A 22,126-nucleotide genomic window follows, 5' to 3' on the forward strand; every position below is an offset into this window, starting at 1 on the left:
GAGCAGATGACTTCTTCCACTCTTGCACTCGGTCAGGTATTTTATTCAGTTGAGCCATCAGAGACTCGAGGTCTTGAGACAGTTCCACCTGAGGCTAGAGTTCAGCATCAACCCGAGTCATCGCTGCCTTCAGGCGAGCAAGATAAGCAACCGCGCTGTCCATGCGAGATTCCAACCGCAGCACATTCATCGCAACATCATCATTGACTGGACAATTTATGGGATCGAGACCCGTCTCGACCCGCCCAGTTTCCGCTTCAAAGTCTTGGCAAAGCTCTACACAGTCGAGTAAATGATGAGTCGACGATATAATCAAGCTGGACTGTCGACCGTAATAAGTCAGTCAATCATCAGCACCTTCAAGTTTTAGGACCAGCTTTGCAGCAAGCTGGCCTAGATAAGACTCCAACTCGCCCTTCTTGGCCTTGAGGCTCCCAAGCTCGTCAGTCAGCCTGTCCTTGTCTTTCTTCAGTCGCTCGACCTCCCGATTGGCGTCAGAGACAGCAGTCTTCAGTTTGGAGTTCTCCTCTTCTAACTTGCCGACTGAAGCAAGCTTCTTGTCAGCAAGTGTCGTTTTCTCTCGCGCTTCCTTCTGTGCAGCAGCAAGATCCAGATCCTTCTTCTCCAAAGCCTGCTTCATTTTCTCTAAAGAAATAACATTCTTCAGATGGGCTTGGAGTTGACGGTTTTCACTACATACATCTGCTCGAGTGGAGTCACTCGGTTCAAAAATGGAAAGGAAAAGGGCCGGCAGTGAGAAAGACAGTTGATGATTGGTTACCCCTCCCATGGCAGCTACTTCATCACGAGCAGTCTTCAGATTCTTCTGGGCCAATTCCAGATCAAGGTTGAGGCTGATTTGCTGCTTGTTCATTGCGGAAAGCTGAGCCCCAAGATCACAAGATTTCTGCAGTTTAAGCCATATCAGTTGACCGAGATAAAAAGACATCACAGTTTATAGCTACTCTAAGACTACCGCCGAATCAAACATTCAACGGCAATCTCGGGGACTACACCAAGTGGGTGCACTTGGCGTGCCCCCACTGGTTTGAATAAACACTCGACATGGTCTGCCCAGTGCGAGAGTAAAAAAACAGTTCTCAGACCATAGTCGACTGCCCGCAGTCAACCACGGTCTCGGGGACTACACCCATGGGTGCACTTAGCGTGCCCTCACTGGCTCTGGTGTCATTTGACCTGGCCAGTCCAGACCGAGTGACAAAATTCGGCTTCTCAGACCACAGTCGACTGCCCGCAGTCAACTATGGTCTCGGGGACTACACCCAGTGGGTGCACTAAGAGTGCCCCACTAGTTTAAAGATTCAATCCAAGACGAGTCAAATTGACTCGCGCAACTTCAAAACAGTCACACCCAGTGGGTGATCGGACGAGAAATATGATCAATCAGAAATCAACTAACCTGGACATTGGTCTGCAGAGCAGCTCCGGCGTTGAAGGCCACCTGACTGGCCTCATGCACCACTTTCATTTGCCCATCACAAGGTTCAACTGAAGAAGAGCTTCCTTGGCGGCAGACGGTGGGTCGTCCGGGGTTTGATACGCAGTAAAAAGCGATGATGGCAGAGCAGTCGAAGCAACCGCTGGGTCTGATGCGTGGGGTGGTATTGGTACAGCAGAAGTCTGAGCAGCTGATCCTGATGGGCAATCAGTCGACAGCGGGATAGCGAAAGTGATATTGGTACGTGCCGGATCTGACGATCGCTCGACTGTCGTCCCAGGCATCTCAGTCGACTGAGGAACCTGGGCCTCAGGCGCTTTCCCGCTCAGTTCCTTGTCCCTCCTCCTCCTTCCCCTCAGCGGTACTTCTTCTTCATCGTCCGGGAGCACAACAACGTCCCGTGGCACTGCAACAAACAGAGAAAGTCAAGGAGATAGCTGACAAACAATCCAGTCGTCCAAATAAACTCGAGTCGGGCAGTCTTACTAGCTTTGGAGGTAGCTGCGTCGTCGGTTTTCTTGTTATCTGGGGTCTTGTCGATATCCATATCAGTCGCGGCCGAGGCCGGGCTGTGAAGGTTCATCATCCACTCGGTCAGTACAAGAGAATCGGTTAGAACAAGAAAATACGGGGAGAACATTTACCCAGAAGCAACAGGAACGTCCATCTTGATTCTAGGCAAGGTCTTCCGAGCCTTCGAAGGATAGATCTTGGGCTGCTTGGTGACCTTCTCAGCCAATTCTGGAGTCGAAGACCGAGCGCGCTTTTGAGATGGAGCACTCGAGGCCACAGCCTTGCCGCACCTGCCCGCGGGATCATGGTGCTGCTTGGATCAATGTTCAGAACGAGGTGGTGAGTCGGCTACCTCCTCATCGTCTGACTCATCACTCTCATCTTCATCATCGTCGGCTGGAGACTCCCACTCGCCGCTCTCCTCCGCGCTGTCCTCGCCTTCATGGTACTGCTCCAGAGCTTGTTCGCCATTGGCAATTGAGTACATTTCTGTATAAATCTACAAAACAAGGCGCCGAGTGGAAATCAGTCGGATCAACAAACAGTGAGAAAACACATCCAAATTCAATCAGTTGTAATGGCCAAACCTTGTCTGGTTGGTTGCTGTCACTGAAAGGTTTGACTCTCCTAGCGCCCCTGGGGTTGTCCTTGTTTCCGGTGATGCCGCTCAGCCACTCGGCCACTGTTTTGGCCGTCACCTCCTCCGGATGAACCCGAGCGGTATCACCAGCCCCGGAGTACATCCACATGGAGTGGTCACGAGCTTGGAGTGGTTGAATGCGCCGACTGAGGAACACCTCCAGCAGATCCATGCGAGTGACACCTTGGTTGTGTTGGGGAACGTAGTAATTTCAAAAAAATTCTACGCACACGCAAGATCATGGTGATGCATAGCAACGAGAGGGGAGAGTGTTGTCCACGTATCCTCGTAGACCGAAAGCGGAAGCGTTAACACAACGCGGTTGATGTAGTCGTACGTCTTCACGATCCGACCGATCAAGTACCGAACGCACGGCACCTCCGAGTTCAGCACACGTTCAGCTCGATGACGTCCCTCGAATTCTGATCCAGCCGAGTGTTGAGGGAGAGTTTCGTCAGCACGACGGCGTGGTGACGATGATGATGTTCTACCGACGCAGGGCTTCGCCTAAGCACCGCTACGATATTATCGAGGTGTAATATGGTGGAGGGGGGCACCGCACACGGCTAAGAGATCAATAGATCAATTGTTGTGTCTGTGGGGTGCCCCCCTGCCCCCGTATATAAACGAGCAAGGGGGAGGCCGGCCGGCCCTTGTTGGCGCGCCAGGGTCCTCCTAGTAGGAGTAGGACTCCCCTCTTTCCTACTCCTACTAGGAGGGGGAAAGGAAGGGGGAGAGGGAGAAGGAAAGGGGGGTGCCGCCCCCCCCTCTCCTAGTCCAATTCGGACCAGAGGGGGAGGGGGCGCGCGGCCCCTCCTGGCTGCCCCTCTCTCTCTCTCTCTCCAGTAAGGTACATAAGGCCAATTACTTCTCCCGGGGGGGTTTCGGTAACCCTCCGGCACTCCGGTTTTCTCCGAAATCACCCGGAACATTTCCGGTGTCCGAATATAGTCGTCCAATATATCGATCTTTACGTCTCCACCATTTCGAGACTCCTCGTCATGTCCCCGATCTCATCCAGGACTCCGAACTCCTTCGGTACATCAAAACTCATAAACTCATAATAAAACTGTCATCGTAACGTTAAGCGTGCGGACCCTACGGGTTCGAGAACTATGTAGACATGACCGAGACACGTCTCCGGTCAATAACCAATAGCGGGACCTGGATGCCCATATTGGCTCCCACATATTCTACGAAGATCTTTATCGGTCAAACCGCATAACAACATACGTTGTTCCCTTTGTCATCGGTATGTTACTTGCCCGAGATTCGATCGTCGGTATCTTAATACCTAGATCAATCTCGTTACCGGCAAGTCTCTTTACTCGTTCCGTAATACATCATCTCGCAACAAACTCATTAGTTGCAATGCTTGCAAGGGTTAAGTGATGTGCATTACCGAGAGGGCCCAGAGATACCTCTCCGACAATCGGAGTGACAAATCCTAATCTCGAAATACGCCAACCCAACAAGTACCTTCGGAGACACCTGTAGAGCACCTTTAGAATCACCCAGTTATGTTGTGACGTTTGGTAGCACACAAAGTGTTCCTCCGGTAAACGGGAGTTGCATAATCTCATAGTCATAGGAACATGTATAAGTCATGAAGAAAGCAATAGCAACATACTAAACGATCGAGTGCTAAGCTAGCGGAATGGGTCAAGTCAATCACATCATTCTCCTAATGATGTGATCCCGTTAATCAAATGACAACTCATGTCTATGGCTAGGAAACATAACCATCTTTGATCAACGAGCTAGTCAAGTAGAGGCATACTAGTGACACTCTGTTTGTCTATGTATTCACACATGTATCATGTTTCCGATTAATACAATTCTAGCATGAATAATAAACATGTATCATGATATAAGGAAATAAATAATAACTTTATTATTGCCTCTAGGGCATATTTCCTTCAGTCTCCCACTTGCACTAGAGTCAATAATCTAGTTCACATCGCCATGTGATTTAACATCAATAGTTCACATCACCATGTGATTAACACCCATAGTTCACATCGTCATGTGACCAACACCCAAAGGGTTTACTAGAGTCAGTAATCTAGTTGACATCGCTATGTGATTAACACTCAAAGAGTACTAAGGTGTGATCATGTTTTGCTTGTGAGATAATTTTAGTCAACGGGTCTGTCACATTCAGATTCGTAAGTATTTTGCAAATTTCTATGTCTACAATGCTCTGCACGGAGCTACTCTAGCTAATTGCTCCCACTTTCAATATGTATCTAGACCGAGACTTAGAGTCATCTAGATTAGTGTCAAAACTTGCATCGACGTAACCCTTTACGACGAACCTTTTGTCACTTCCATAATCGAGAAACATATCCATGTTCCACTAAGGATAATTTTGACCGTTGTCCAGTGATCTACTCCTAGATCACTATTGTACTCCCTTGCCAAAATCAGTGTAGGGTATACAATAGATGTGGTGCACAGCATGGCATACTTTATAGAACCTATGGCCGAGGCATAGGGAATGACTTTCATTCTCTTTCTATCTTCTGCCGTGGTCGGGCTTTGAGTCTTACTCAATTTCACACCTTGTAATACAGGGAAGAACTCTTTCTTTGACTGTTCCATTTTGAACTACTTCAAAATCTTGTCAAGGTATGTACTCATTGAAAAAACTTATCAAGCGTTTTTGATCTATCCCTATAGATCTTGATGCTCAATATGTAAGCAGCTTCACCGAGGTCTTTCTTTGAAAAACTCCTTTCAAACACTCCTTTATGCTTTGCAGAATAATTCTACATTATTTCCGATCAAAAATATGTCATTCACATATACTTATCAGAAATGTTGTAGTGCTCCCACTCACTTTCTTGTAAATACAGGCTTCACCGCAAGTCTGTATAAAACTATATCCTTTGATCAACTTATCAAAGCGTATATTCCAACTCCGAGATACTTGCACCAGTCCATAGATGGATCGCTGGAGCTTGCATATTTTGTTAGCACCTTTAGGATTGACAAAACCTTCTGGTTGCATCATATACAACTCTTCTTTAATAAATCCATTAAGGAATGCAGTTTTGTTTATCCATTTGCCAGATTTCATAAAATGCGGCAATTGCTAACATGATTCGGACAGACTTAAGCATAGATACGAGTGAGAAACTCTCATCGTAATCAACACCTTAAACTTGTCGAAAACCTTTTGCGACAATTCTAGCTTTGTAGATAGTAACACTACTATCAGCGTCCGTCTTCCTCTTGAAGATCCATTTAATCTCAATGGCTCGCCGATCATTGGGCAAGTCAATCAAAGTCCATACTTTGTTCTCATACATGGATCTCATCTCAGATTTCATGGCCTCAAGCCATTTTGCGGAATCTGGGCTCACCATTGCTTCTTCATAGTTTGTAGGTTCGTCATGGTCTAGTAACATAACCTCCAGAACAGGATTACCGTACCACTCTGGTGCGGATCTTACTCTGGTTGACCTACGAGGTTCAGTAATAACTTGAGCTGAAGTTCCATGATCATCATCATTAACTTCCTCACTAATTGGTATAGGCGTCACAGAAACTGGTTTCTGCGATGAACTACTTTGCAATAAGGGAGCAGGTACAATTACCTCATCAAGTTCTACGTTCCTCCCACTCACTTCTTTCGAGAGAAACTCCTCCTCTAGAAAGGATCCATACTTAGCAACGAATGTCTTGCCTTCGGATCTGTGATGGAAGGTGTACCCAACTGTCTCCTTTGGGTATCCTATGAAGACACATTTCTCCGATTTGGGTTTGAGCTTATCAGGATGAAACTTTTTCACATAAGCATCGCAACCCCAAACTTTAAGAAACGACAACTTTGGTTTCTTGCCAAACCACAGTTCATAAGATGTCGTCTCAACGGATTTAGATGGTACCCTATTTAATGTGAATGTAGCTGTCTCTAATGCATAACCCCAAAATGATAGTGGTAGATTGGTAAGAGACATCATATATTGCACCATATATAATAAAGTACGGTTACGATGTTCGGACACACCATTACACTGTGGTGTTCCAGGTGGCGTGAGTAGTGAAACTATTTCACATTGTTTTTACTGAAGGCCAAACTCGTAACTCAAATACTCTTCTCCACGATCAGATCGTAGAAACTTTATTTTCTTGTTACGATGATTTTCCACTTCACTCTGAAATTATATGAACTTTTCAAATGTTTCAGACTTCTGTTTCATTAAGTAGATATACCCATATCTGCTCAAATCATCTGTGAAGGTCAGAAATTAATGATACCTGCTACCAGCCTCAATATTCATCGGACCACATACATCTGTATGTATGATTTCCAACAAATCTGTTGCTCTCTCCATAGTTCCAGAGAACGGTGTATTAGTCATCTTGCCCATGAGGCATGGTTCGCAAGCATCAAGTGATTCATAATCAAGTGATTCCAAAATCCCATCAGTATGGAGTTTCTTCATGCGCTTTACACCAATATGACCCGCCATGGGCTCACCCGCCATGAGATTCAGACCCGGACCAGGTCGATTCCGTTCAGACCGTTGCCCAGGAGGGCCTTGATTTTATTAATAGTCGGAAGCAGAGGCTGGCACTCCGTTGCAGTCAGCTTGTCCGACAGCGGGTGAGTCGGTTCTAGACGTGTGGGGCGAAAGCCGGGCAGCGGGTTTTTGTCAGCCGGGGATGTATCTTGGCAGTAGAACCAGGTCATATTCCAGTCCTTGGGGTGGCTCGGCGGCTCTGCGTAAGGGAAAAGACAGTCCCTACGCCGCTGGATGGAGATGCCACCTAACTCCAGACTTGGCCCGTTGGCGCACTCATTTTGGCGGTTTAAGTAAAACAGCTCTCGGAAGAGCAGCAGACTCGGCTCTTCTCCAAGGTACACTTCGCAAAAGACTTGGAAATTGCAGATGTTGGATACGGAGTTGGGTCCTATATCTTGAGGACGCAAGTCAAAGAAGTTGAGCACATCCCTAAAAAACTTTGAGCCGGGCGGTGCGAAGCCCCGGCTCATATGATCTGCGAAGATCACTATCTCCCCGTCCCTTGGCTGTGGTCTCTCTTCCGATGGGTCAGGGGCACGGTAGGACATGATTTCCTTCTTAGGCAAATATCCGGACTTAACAAAATTGGCCAGGGTCTCGTTGGTGACGTTGGACCTCATCCAATTGCAAGTGATGGGAGCCTTGGGAGGCATGGTGAAAGTTGGTGGTCTATGACAAAAAGGAAAAATATCCGGGTTAATTATAAGCCGGAGATCTACAGTTCAAAGCTACGGTGTCGGCTTATGAAGGGGACTAATGGTATGTATTCAGGTACAGTGGGTTGCTTAAACCGCAGGGGCGTTCAGAATAAGTTGATTGTCTACGGCCTCATCACAGTTAAGCCGGAGGAATCTACGATGCATGGTTTTCTTTAAACCGGAGGATTCTACAGCGTGTGGTTTCTTTAACCCGGAATCGTAAGCCGTCGAGATTCAATGGTTGCAGTTTTTACTAAGTGTGGTAAAACAGGTTTCCCACATTGCAGTAACTTTTTTGGATCAAAATGGTCGGGTGAGATGAAAATTTTCTAGACCTAGAAACAGACGAGCGGATGTTCTTGAGCTCGAGTGAAGCATATATACAGTGGAAAGAGATCTACTGGCACTTGAAATGAGGCCTAAACAACTACCGCACCAGTTCTATAAAAGGTTAAAGATCAAACAAGGGCAGCACTACGAGAACTATTGAAGCTTGCGGACAATGGCGAAGAACATGGACGAGCTATTTTGAACCCTACCGCAGATCTATTCTAGCAGGGCAGGAGAGACTCACCGGAGTTGGAGAAGAGCGGAGGCTGTCGCCGTTTATCTGGTCCGAATCAGGGTGATGCAGCGGCCAAGTTGACGAAGACTAGGGGCGCGACGGCGGCGGCAGTAGCAGAGCTCGGGCAGAGGAACGACGGCGCGAGGAGGAAGAAGAGAGCGTGAAAAGAGCCCGTCGGGCCGGCCTATTTATAAGGCAAGGTCATAAGTGGGCGCGAGATTTAAGGAGACCACGGCGTGGTTATCTCCCCCCCCCACGACGCCTCGATTTTTGGAATGACAGTAAAAGCAAAAATCCGTTGCGGATCTGGCGGAGTAAAAACGGACTTAATGGAGGATGACGTCACGGCGGATTATCCGGAGTCCAGAGGATGACGTCACTCCGGGTTATGGCCTTCATGTGAATAGAAAGCCGGAGATTTTTTCTGTCGGAAGAGTGGAAGATTGATGTGAGCTGGCTCAAATCAATCTGGGGCCTAATGTTGAGGATATAGACCTTAGAGTCACCCGCCAGGAGGGGCCGGGTTACTCGCGTGGTTATTACCAGAAGCCCGGAGCCAAGTTTGAAGACGATGGGCCAGAGATGGGCTGAGACCCGAGTATGGCTTAAAGCCCGTAGTTATAATCATTATTATAGTGGAACTTGTAGTATAAGGCAAGTATAGTTTAGAGTCGGAGTCGGACACTCTTATAAGCCGGCCGGGACTCTGAGGGCTGCTGGGCGTCAGCCTCCCTATATAAAGGGACGACCCGGCAGCGGTTTGGGGAGAGGGAGATCTGATCGAGAGCCGGGCATAGCTGTTTAGCTCCCTGGTAACCGTAACCCTAATCAATATCACCTCAAACTGGACGTAGGCTTTTACCTTCACCGTAAGGGGCCGAACCAGTATAAACCCTCGTGTTCCTCGACCATCCTGATAAGCTCAAACCCAAATCGGAGAAATGTGTCTTCATAGGATACCCAAAGGAGACAGTTGGGTACACCTTCCATCACAGATCCGAAGGCAAGACATTCGTTGCTAAGTATGGATCCTTTCTAGAGGAGGAGTTTCTCTCGAAAGAAGTGAGTGGGAAGAAAGTAGAACTTGATGAGGTAATTGTACCTGCTCCCTTATTGGAAAGTAGTTCATCGCAGAAACCAGTTTCTGTGACACCTCGTGTTCGCAAGCATCAAGTGATTCATAATCAAGTGATTACAAAATCCCATCAGTATGGAGTTTCTTCATGCGCTTTACACCAATATGACCTAAACGGCAGTGCAACAAATAAGTTGCACTATCATTATTAACTTTGCATCTTTTGGCTTCATTATTATGAATATGTGTATCACTACGATCGAGATCCAACAAACCATTTTATTGGGTGTATGACCATAGAAGGTTTTATTCATGTAAACAGAACAACAATTATTCTCTAATTTAAATGAATAACTGTATTGCAACAAACATGATCAAATCATATTCATGCTCAACGCAAACACCAAATAACACTTATTTAGTTCAACACTAATCCCGAAAGTATAGGGAGTGTGCGATGATGATCATATCAATCTTGGAACCACTTCCAATACACATCGTCACTTCATCCTTAACTAGTTTATGTTCATGCAACTCCCGTTTCGAGTTACTACTCTTTAGCAACTAAACCAGTATCAAATACTGAGGGGTTGCTATAAACACTAGTAAGTACACATCAATAACATGTATATCCAATATACCTTTGTTCACTTTGCCATCCTTCTTATCCACCAAATACTTGGGGCAGTTCCGCTTCCAGTGACCAGTCCCTTTGCAGGAGAAGCACTTAGTCTCAGGCTTAGGTACAGACTTGGGCTTCTTCACTTGAGTAGCAACTTGCTTGCCGTTCTTTTTGAAGTTCTCCTTCTATCCCTTTGCCCTTTTCTTGAAACTAGTGGTCTTGTTAACCATCAACACTTGATGCTCTTTCTTGATTTCTACCTTCGTCGATTTCAGCATCGTGAAGAGCTCGGGAATTACTTTCGTCATCCCTTACATACTATAGTTCATCACGAAGTTCTACTAACTTGGGTGATGGTGACTAGAGAATTCTGCCAATCACTATTTTATCTGGAAGATTAACTCCCACTTGATTCAAGCGATTGTAGTACCCAGACAATCTGAGCACATGCTCACTGCTTGAGCTATTCTCCTCCATCTTTTAGCTATAGAACTTGTTGGAGACTTCATATCTCTCAACTCGGGTTTTTGCTTGAAATATTAACTTCAACTCCTGGAACATCTCATATGGTCCATGTCGTTCAAAACGTCTTTGAAGTCCCGATTCTAAGCCGTTAAGCATGGTGCACTAAACTATCAAGTAGTCATCATATTGAGCTAGCCAAACATTCATAACGTCTGCATCTGCTCCTGCAATAGGCCTGTCACCTAGCGGTGCATCAAGGACATAATTCTTCTGTGCAGCAATGAGGATAAACCTCATATCACAGACCCTGTCCGCATCTTTGCTACTAACATCTTTCAACATAATTTTTCTCTAGGAACATATCAAAAATAAACACAGGGAAGCAACAACGCGAGCTATTGATCTACAACATAATTTGCAAAATACTATCAGGACTAAGTTCATGATAAATTTAAGTTCAATTAATCATATTACTTAAGAACTCCCACTTAGATAGACATCCCTCTAATCCTCTAAGTGATCAGGTGATCCATATCAACTAAACCATGTCCGATCATCACGTGAGATGGAGTAGTTTCAACGGTGAACATCACTATGTTGATCATATCTACTATATGATTCACGCTCGACCTTTCGGTCTCCGTGTTCCGAGGCCATATCTGTTATATGCTAGGCTCGTCAAGTTTAACCTGAGTATTCCGCGTGTGCAACTGTTTTGCACCCGTTGTATTTGAACGTAGAGCCTATCACACCCGATCATCACGTGGTGTCTCAGCACGAAGAACTTTCGCAACGGTGCATACTCAGGGAGAACACTTATACTTTGATAATTTAGTGAGGGATCATCTTATAATGCTACCATCAATCAAAGCAAGATAAGATGCATAAAAGATAAACATCACATGCAATCAATATAAGTGATATGATATGGCCATCATCATCTTGTGCTTGTGATCTCCATCTCCGAAGCACCATCATGATCACCATCGTCACCGGCGCGACACCTTGATCTCCATCGTAGCATCATTGTCGTCTCGCCAATCTTATGCTTCTACGACTATGGCTACCGCTTAGTGATAAAGTAAAGCATTACAGGGCGATTGCATTGCATACAATAAAGCGACAACCATATGGCTCCTGCCAGTTGCCGATAACTCGGTTACAAAACTTGATCATCTCATACAATAAATTTAGCATCATGCTTTGACCATATCACATCACAACATGCCCTGCAAAAACAAGTTAGACGTCCTCTACTTTGTTGTTGCAAGTTTTACGTGGCTGCTATGGGCTTAGCAAGAACTGTTCTTACCTACGCATCAAAACCACAACGATAGTTTGTCAAGTTGGTGCTGTTTTAACCTTCGCAAGGACCGGGCGTAGCCACACTCGGTTCAACTAAAGTTGGACAAACTGACACCCGCTAGCCACCTCTGTGCAAAGCACGTCGGAAGAACCAGTCTCGCGTAAATAAAAATTGAACTTCAAAAAAGGAATTCTTTTGATTCAACCATCTCTTTCTCAACTCAGCAACTTGAAGTATTAATCTTATATTTAGGATACCAAGAAAGAAAGCGTACGCGTAATGTCGGTCCGGGCCGCTTCATCCAACAATACCGCCGAACCAAAGTATGACATGCTGGTAAGCAGTATGACTTATATCGCCCACAACTCACTTGTGTTCTACTCGTGCATATGACATCTACGCATAAAACCAGGCTCTGATACCACTGTTGGGGAACGTAGTAATTTCAAAAAAATTCTACGCACACGCAAGATCATGGTGATGCATAGCAACGAGAGGGGAGAGTGTTGTCCACGTACCCTCGTAGACCGAAAGCGGAAGCGTTAACACAACGCGGTTGATCTAGTCGTACGTCTTCACGATCCGACCGATCTAGTACCAAACGCACGGCACCTCCGAGTTCAGCACACGTTCAGCTCGATGACGTCCCTCGAACTCCGATCCAGCCGAGTGTTGAGGGAGAGTTTCGTCAGCACGATGGCGTGGTGACGATGATGATGTTCTACCGACGCAGGGCTTCGCCTAAGCACCACTACGATATTATTGAGGTGTAATATGGTGGAGGGGGGCACCGCACACGGCTAAGAGATCAATAGATCAATTGTTATGTCTGTGGGGTCCCCCCTGCCCCCGTATATAAAGGAGCAAGGGGGAGGCCGGCCGGCCCTTGTTGGCGCGCCAGGAGGAGGAGTCCTCCTCCTAGTAGGAGTAGGACTCCCCTCTTTCCTACTCCTACTAGGAGGGGGAAAGGAAGGGGGAGAGGGAGAAGGAAAGGGGGGCGCCCCCCCTCTCCTAGTCCAATTCGGACCAGAGGGGGAGGGGGCGCGCGGCCCCTCCTGGCTGCCCCTCTCTCTCTCCACTAAGGCCCATAAGGCCCATTACTTCTCCCGAGGGGGTTTCGGTAACCCTCCGGCACTCCGGTTTTCTCCGAAATCACCCGGAACATTTCTGGTGTCCGAATATAGTCGTCCAATATATCGATCTTTACGTCTCGACCATTTTGAGACTCCTCGTCATGTCCCCGATCTCATCCGGGACTCCGAACTCCTTCGGTACATCAAAACTCATAAACTCATAATAAAACTATCATCGTAACGTTAAGCGTGCGGACCCTACGGGTTCGAGAACTATGTAGACATGACCGAGACACGTCTCCGGTCAATAACCAATAGCGGGACCTGGATGCCCATATTGGCTCCCACATATTCTACGAAGATCTTTATCGGTCAAACCGCATAACAACATACGTTGTTCCCTTTGTCATCGGTATGTTACTTGCCCGAGATTCGATCGTCGGTATCTTAATACCTAGATCAATCTCGTTACCGGCAAGTCTCTTTACTCGTTCCGTAATACATCATCTCGCAACAAACTCATTAGTTGCAATGCTTGCAAGGGTTAAGTGATGTGCATTACCGAGAGGGCCCAGAGATACCTCTCCGACAATCGGAGTGACAAATCCTAATCTCAAAATACGCCAACCCAACAAGTACCTTTGGAGACACCTGTAGAGCACCTTTAGAATCACCCAGTTACGTTGTGACGTTTGGTAGCACACAAAGTGTTCCTCCGGTAAACGGGAGTTGCATAATCTCATAGTCATAGGAACATGTATAAGTCATGAAGAAAGCAATAGCAACATACTAAACGATCGAGTGCTAAGCTAACGGAATGGGTCAAGTCAATCACATCATTCTCCAAATGATGTGATCCCGTTAATCAAATGACAACTCATGTCTATGGCTAGGAAACATAACCATCTTTGATCAACGAGCTAGTCAAGTAGAGGCATACTAGTGACACTCTGTTTGTCTATGTATTCACACATGTATCATGTTTCCGGTTAATACAATTCTAGCATGAATAATAAACATTTATCATGATATAAGGAAATAAATAATAACTTTATTATTGCCTCTAGGGCATATTTCCTTCAGGTTGATCAGTTGAACTACCCTCTCGACCAACATGCCCGTCTCCGCCTTCTCCGTGGCGGTCACTTTCAACGAAGATGGAGTCTGAACACGATCAAAAGAGAAAGGGGGAAGTCCAGTCGAGTGGCCTGGGGTCGCGATATCCTGGCAATAGAACCAGGTCGACTGCCAGCCCCTGACCGACTCTGGAAGAGTCATCGAAGGGAAGGAACTCCTCTTCCTCTTCTGAATACCCAGACCCCCACACATCTGGATAACATGGGTTTTCTCGTCGTTCGAGTTCGCTTTCTTCACTGTTTGGGAGCGGATAGTGAAAATGTGCTTGAAAAGACCCAGTGCGGTCGACATCCCAGGAAATTCTCGCACATGAACACGAATGCGGCAAGATATGTGATGGTGTTGGGAGTGAAATGGTGGAGTTGAGCCCCGAAGAAATTCAAGAAACATCGAAAGAAGGGGTGTGGAGGAAGCGAGAAGCCGCGGTCGACATGAGTGGCGAGCAGAACACACTCACCCGGTCGCGGCTGTGGCTCCGTTTCCCCCTCCGGCAGTCGTGCAGACTCATGGACGATCAGCCCTAGCTAGGCCATATCATCCAAGTCTTCCTGCTGAAGTGAGGATCGGATCCAATCTCCCTGGATCCAACCCGACGGCAACCCCGAGCGCGATGAAGATCCCCGATTCGTCTTCTTGCTTTTCGCCGCCCCCGTCGCCTTCTTCGCGCGTTCCAGCGCCGCCGTTTTCTCCTTCCCCATGGCAGCGGAGCGGCGGCGTCGAGGGTGGAGAAGCCGAGCGAGGTAAAGGAGCAAGAGGAAGAAGAAGGAGAATGGGCACACACGGTGCGGACGCCTCGGCCTCGCCGCTTTTAAGGGCCTACTTCCGAGTGGCTGACGCGTGGGTCCGGGCGATCCTGTCAAATCCCTTAACAGTCGCACACGGGATACGTGGCGAAAAAGGTGGCGCGGAAATCGAAACGCCCTACTTATCTACTCCACTTTCCACGGCGCGCTCCGCCTGGCGCGCTTCCACCAAAATTTCGAATCCCGCGAAATCCGGGATCCTCTACAACCGATCATGCCAAAGATTCCATGTCAGAGATAACACTCGACGGATGACGTTATAAAACTAGTCGGTCATTTCTGAATCGATCAAGGCGACTGAAACGAAGCCGAAGTTCCAACAACTGGCACCCATTTGGATATGAAAGCAAGAGCCAAGAGCAAGGTCAACTTCAACCTTCTTTTCACTCGGACCTCAATCCATTCGGGGGCTAATGTTGAGGACATAAACCTGGGGTAGGGTAATAGGCCTGACCTATACCTCCTACCTAAGGTCCTTGTCCTAGAAGCAAAGAGGTTTAGGAGTAAATAGAGGGGACCCAACAAAGGTGTCGAGTGTAATCCACTCGACCTACCATTCACTCGGAGACCCCCCTTTGTTTATGTCACTCGACCACTAAACCACTCAACGTGCAGAAGACCTAAAGCCACTCCGCGCAGCAACGGTCGGGCATTTACTCTTAGACTTAATAGTCATTTATATTACTTTACTACAGACATTACCTGTAACGCTCCTTCTTTATGAACATTGAACTCCTTGTAACGTGGGCTGGCTGGGGTCCTGGCGCACTCTATATAAGCCACCCCCCTCCACTGGCACAAGGGTTCGCACCCCCTGTAACACACACGCATATAATCCAGTCGACCGCCTCCGGGCTCCGAGACGTAGGGCTGTTACTTCCTCCGAGAAGGGCCTGAACTCGTAAAACTCATGCGTACAGCTTCTCCATAGCTAGGACCTTGCCTTTACATCCCTACCCCCATTCTACTGTCAGACTTAGAACCACGACACTACCCACCGTCACTGAGCCATTAACCGCTACCGGACTTGCCATGTGGCACCTCTTTGCCGTGGGTTCATTATTTGGTTCTCGGCGTACAGAGCGATTGCCAAGTTGCCTCCTTTTACCGAGTGTTCTTTACAAATTGTCTCGGTACATGCATGTGTTTGTCGTGCTGCATCTATTGCCGAGCATGACTTTTGGCTTACGTCGCTTTGCCGAGTGCCTGTGTTTTTGTTGAGGATATAGACCTTAGAGTCACCCGCCAGGAGGGGCCGGGTTACTCGCGTGGTTATTACCAGAAGCCCGGAGCCAAGTTTGAAGATGATGGGCCAGAGATGGGCTGAGACCCGGGTATGGCTTAAAGCCCGTAGTTATAATCATTATTATAGTGGAACTTGTAGTATAAGGCAAGTATAGTTTAGAGTCCGAGCCGGACACTCTTATAAGCCGGCCGGGACTCTGAGGGCTGCTGGGCGTCAGCCTCCCTATATAAAGGGACGACCCGCCAGCGGTTTGGGGAGAGGGAGATCTGATCGAGAGCCGGGCATAACTGTTTAGCTCCCTGGTAACCGTAACCCTAATCAATATCACCTCAAACTGGACGTAGGCTTTTACCTTCACCGTAAGGGGCCGAACCAGTATAAACCCTCGTGTTCCTTGTCCCGCATAACCCCTTCAAGCTTTCTAGTTGCGATGGCTCCACGACTAAGTCCTAGCTCGAGGACATCTGCCGTGACAAATCCACGACAGTTGGCGCCCACCGTGGGGCCAGCGCATGGTGGATTTGAGTTCTTGAAGGGCAGCTTCGAAGGGCTCAAGGGATACGCTGTGGGCCGGATGACCAAGAGTCGTCGCGGCAAGCTCTACATCGACGATACAAACTGGGGCCCCGACGCCGGCTCAATTGAGTACGGGTACCGGGTCCCCTTCGGCGGAATTCATGTTTTCATTGGCGAAATCGGTGAGCCGGGCCCCGAGCCGGGTCTCTATGCCGATCTCATCGAAATGGCTCAGCGCGCACGACCCGCCCGGGCCCGGCCTGCCTTAAGGCGCGCTTCTGTGGGATGCATCCATGGAGGGCCCTCTGAGCCATCTGGGTCTGGTGATGAGGCGGCCGCCGGCTCTGACGGCGAGTCGGCCACCGATGAGTCAAGCTCGTTGTACCAACTTCAAGATGGCAGGCTCATGGGTTGTTCCGATGGCGACAGTATTCCGGACCTTTTTGAGCCGCCAAGTCAGGTTGGAGTTTTTATGGCTGGTGCACAGCTTGTTCAGAACCCCGCTGCCGGATCGGGAAACCCGGTGCCTTCTTCGGCTCAGGTGCTGATGGATCTCACGGACAAGATGACGGCCCTGTTAACCGCCACGGTTGACCCGGCGGATCAAGCCCAGCATGATGCGGAGGTGGCACAGTTGAAATTGGATCTGATAAAGGCTAAGGAGGATCTTGCAGCGGAAGGAATCAGGCTGGCTGCGGAGCGGGCGGCTATCGACGCCCAGACTCAACTGATTCAGGCACAGTCCTTCCAACTCACGATGGAGCAGAACGCGGCCAATGAGGTCATGAGAAGGAGGCATCAAAAGGCCCAGTCCCGACTCCCGTCGGTTTACGATCCACGCAACCTCTTCAACACGCCGGGTGCAGGGTCTAGTAACCCGCCAGGGGTCATAGCACCCGGGTCTGGACCCCTTATTCAGCCACGGGTGATGGGGCCTCCCCAGGTGCCCCCTGCCCCGCCTCAGTATGTGCCAATACCCCCGGGTCATTATAATAACCCACTGGAGAACATGGTCGCTGCGGCAGCACGGCTGGCGGCCCTCCCCGTTGACGGCGACTCTCCGACGGCTATTGAGACCCGCCGGGTCAGGGAACTCCTTCAGACAGCACTGGCGCAGCAAGAGGCATATTGTTACAGCCGGGACAGGATCCACTCGACCCCTCGTCCAGGCCAGAGCCCGAGTTACAGCCGGCACATGGTCTCAGCAACCGGCTCAAGTAATGTCCGACGCCATGACCCGCCCCCTGGCCATGGCCCGGCTCATAATGGAGCCTTTTATGCAGCGGACCAAGCGCGGCAAGAGGCGGAGCAAGTGCCTCCATTGACGGCTTACCAGACCCCCCCGGCTTATCCCACGACTTCCGTTGATGTGGGTATCCCTACCAGGACCCTTGTTTGGTGCCAGCTATCCGTAATGAACGTCTACCTAAAGACTTCAAAGGCCCTAGGAAGGTGCCTAACTACACAGCTGACTTACAGCCTGCGGCCTGGATTGAGAGTTATGAGATGGCTATGGAATTGCTGGAGGTCAGTGAGGCGGCCATGGCCAAGTATTTCACCATGATGTTAGATGGAACTGCCCGCACATGGTTGAAAGGGCTACCACCGAATTCCATTGGGTCTTGGGCCGAGCTGAAAGCCCGGTTCATCCAAAACTTCAAGGATACCTGTAGGCAGTCTATGTCAATCGTGGATTTGACTAACTGTAAGCAGCAGGAGGGTGAGTCCACGACCCATTGGGTTCGCCAGGTCAAGGAGATCATACATTCATCAGATAAGATGGATGCCGGCTCTGCAGTCTTAATGTTGGAACAAAACTGTCGCTTTGTGCCCCTAAAAATGAAACTCGGGCGGCTCAAACGCGACTGCACCGATATGGGTACACTAATGGCGGCTCTTGTCAAGTACGCCGATTCCGATGGTACCAAGGATCCCCCTTCAGATGATGAAAGGGCAGGGAAGGGAAAGAAGAATGGCAATGGCAAGGGTCCTCAGCATAACCCGGGGAACCAAGGAGGAGGCAAACGCAAGGCCGATGGCAGCCTAGAGTTTGTAGCCAACGCCAGCTCACAAGGTAATAACCAGCGACGCAAGGGGAGGCCCCCTCCCCGAGGCGGCGGGTCAGGCCCTACACTGGAGCAACTGTTGAATGAGCCTTGTCCAAGGCATGGCTCCAGAGAGAAGCCAGCGACTCATCTATGGAAGGATTGTGCAATCATGAAGGCCTTTAAGAATTACAATGGCCCGGGCGGCGGCTCAGGCGCCGGCGGCTTTCATGGCCCGGGCGGCGGCTCAAATTCCGGTCCTCAGAATGGTCAAGGGGGCTTTAATCAACAGGCTGGCCAGGGTCATCAACAGCAGCAGGGGGGTTATCAGACCAACCCAAAGCAGCTAAGCGGTGGACAGTATCATGTATTTACCACTAGTCTGTGCAAGCGAGATCAGAAGCTTCACAAGAGGGCTGTGAATGCTGTTGAGCCGGCAGTCCCACGCTACTTACGATGGTCTGAGCAGCCCATAGTGTGGAGTAGGGAGGATCACCCTCCTCGGGTGGATAACCCGGGCCACTTGGCCTTAGTGGTGGCTCCTCAAGTGGGAGGATATAAGTTCACAAAGGTGCTCATGGATGGAGGTAGCAGCATCAACATCCTCTATTATGAGACTTTTCGTCGTATGGGGTTGGTTGATAAGAACCTCAGCCAGTCCAACACTATCTTTCATGGTGTAGTACCTGGTAAGTCGGCTTATCCAGTGGGCAAGATCAAATTGGAAGTGGCTTTTGGTGATGAGAATAACTACAGGGTGGAGAAATTGACCTTTGAAGTGGTCAAGATAAGAAGTCCATACCATGCTATATTTGGACGGCCGGCTTATGCCAAGTTCATGGCACGGCCATGTTATGTGTACTTACAGCTCAAGATGCCGGGTCACAACGGGACCATTACGGTTCACGGTAGCCGGAAAGTGGCTCTGGAGTGTGAGGAAGGTGATGCGGCTTATGCAGAATCTGTTTGTGCTACAGAGGAGTTGAAGTTTTACAAGGACAATGTTGACCCAACAGATATGACCTCTCTGAAAAAGCCGACGACGGAGAACGAGCCGGCGATGAAATTTAAGTCGGCTGATGAAACTAAGCCTGTTGATTTTGTTCCAGGAGATTCATCTCAGCAGTTTAGCATCAGTGCCAATTTGGACCCAAAATAGGAAAGCGCGCTCATCGAGTTCATCCGTGAGAATAGGGACATCTTCGCATGGAAACCTTCTGACATGCCAGGTGTACCCAGAGAACTCGCTGAGCATACTCTCAACGTTGATCCGAAATTTAAACCGGTCAGGCAGTTCCTTCGGCGGTTTAATGAGGAAAGGCGGAAAGCTATTGGTGAAGAAGTAGCCCGGCTCTTGGCGGCCGGGTTTATCGTTGAAGTTTTTCACCCAGAGTGGTTGGCTAACCCGGTGCTTGTACTCAAGAAGAACGGCACCTGGCGTATGTGTGTGGACTACACGGACTTGAACAAGGCGTGTCCGGCTGATCCTTTTGCCCTCCCCCGTATTGATCAAATCATTGATGCTACGGCAGGTTGTGCACGTTTAAGTTTCTTGGATGCTTATTCTGGTTATCATCAGATCAAGATGGCAGTTAAGGACCAGGAGAAGACGGCGTTTATTACTCCCTTTGGAGCCTTCTGCTATGTGTCTATGCCCTTTGGACTCAAGTGTGCACAGGCGACTTACCAGCGTTGTGTACAGAACTGTCTTCATAAACAGATTGGGCGCAATGTTCACGCTTATGTGGACGACATTGTGGTTAAATCCATCAAGGAGGAAACCCTGATAGATGATTTAAGGGAAACCTTTGATAATCTCCTGGTCTATAAGATGATGCTTAACCCGGCCAAGTGTGTCTTTGGTGTTCCTCCAGGCAAACTCTTGGGTTTCTTGGTTTCTGACAGAGGCATTGAGGCTAACCCGGAGAAGATCAAGGCCATCACCTCCCTGGCTAAGCCGGCATGTATAAATGACGTTCAGCGCTTGGCGGGTCGCATCGCTGCTTTAAGCCGATTTATAAGCCGTTTGGGTGAGAAGGCCATGCCCCTATATCAGTTAATGAAGAAAACTGATACCTTTGTCTGGAATGATGCAGCTAATACCGCCTTTGAGGATTTAAAGAAGCAGCTGGCAGAGCCCCCAGTCCTTGTTGCTCTGGTTGATAAGGAGCCCTTGCTACTGTATGTGGCGGCAAACGCATGAGCCGTCAGTGTGGCTATTGTGGTGGAACGCAAGGAGGAGGGTAAGGAGCATCTGGTTCAGCGGCCGGTTTATTATGCCAGTGAAGTGCTCATTGAGTCCAAGCAGCGGTACCCGCATTGGCAGAAGCTGGTGTATGGTGTGTTCATGGCGAGCCGGAAGCTTAAGCATTATTTTCAGGGTCATCCCATCACTGTGGTCAGTTCTGCCCCTCTTGGTGATATTATTCAGAACAGAGAGGCCACAAGGAGGATTGCTAAGTGGGCTATAGAACTTGGACCTCATGGCCTCAAATATGTGCCACGCACTGCTATTAAATCTCAGGCCTTGGTGGATTTCATCAACATTTGGACAGAATCACAAGTGCCTGAGCAGAAGCCGGATAACACATATTGGACTATTCACTTTGACGGGTCCAGGCAGTTGGAGGGCTCGGGGGCTGGCGTTGTATTGGCTTCCCCTAAGGGGGACAAGTTCCATTATGTGCTACAGTTGATGTTTCCTTGCACTAACAATGCGGCTGAATACGAGGCTTTGCTCCACGGTCTTCGGGTGGCTAAGGAGATGAGCTTAAGCCGGGTAAGGTGCTTTGGTGACTCAGACTTGGTGGCTCAACAAGTATCAGGCACGTGGGATTCTAAGGATCCTCTCATGGCGGCTTATCGCCGCGAGGTTGATGCCATTGCCGGGCACTTTCAGGGCTACCAAGTGGAGCACATTGATCGCAGGAAGAACGAGGCGGCTGATGCTCTAAGCCGGCTGGGCTCTCAGCGAAAGCCGGTGCCGCCTAACACTTTCCTGGACGTCCTGTACAACCCTTCGGTTAAGTTGCCTACAGAGGAAGACTTGGCTATCCCTGACCCGGAGGCACGACTGGTGGCGGCTCTTCATATCATACCAGACTGGACAAGGCCATATCTGGCTTATAAAACCCGGGGAGAATTGCCTGCGGATGAACCTTTGGCCAGGCAAATAACCCGGCGGGCTAAGTCAATGATCGTCATCGATGGCGAGTTACATCATCGCAGTGTTTCAGGGGCATTTCAACGTTGTATCTCCCCTGAGGAAGGTCAAGAGATCTTGCGTGAGATCCATGAAGGGGATTGTGGCCATCATGCCGGTTCAAAATCCCTTGTGGCTAAGGCTTTCCGTCATGGTTTTTATTGGCTGACGGCTCATGCTGATGCAGAGGACTTGGTCAGTAAGTGTGATGGTTGCCAAAGGTTCT

The sequence above is a fragment of the Aegilops tauschii genome, chromosome 5, assembly GCF_002575655.3.
Source record: "Aegilops tauschii subsp. strangulata cultivar AL8/78 chromosome 5, Aet v6.0, whole genome shotgun sequence".
Classification (NCBI taxonomy): Eukaryota; Viridiplantae; Streptophyta; class Magnoliopsida; order Poales; family Poaceae; genus Aegilops; species Aegilops tauschii.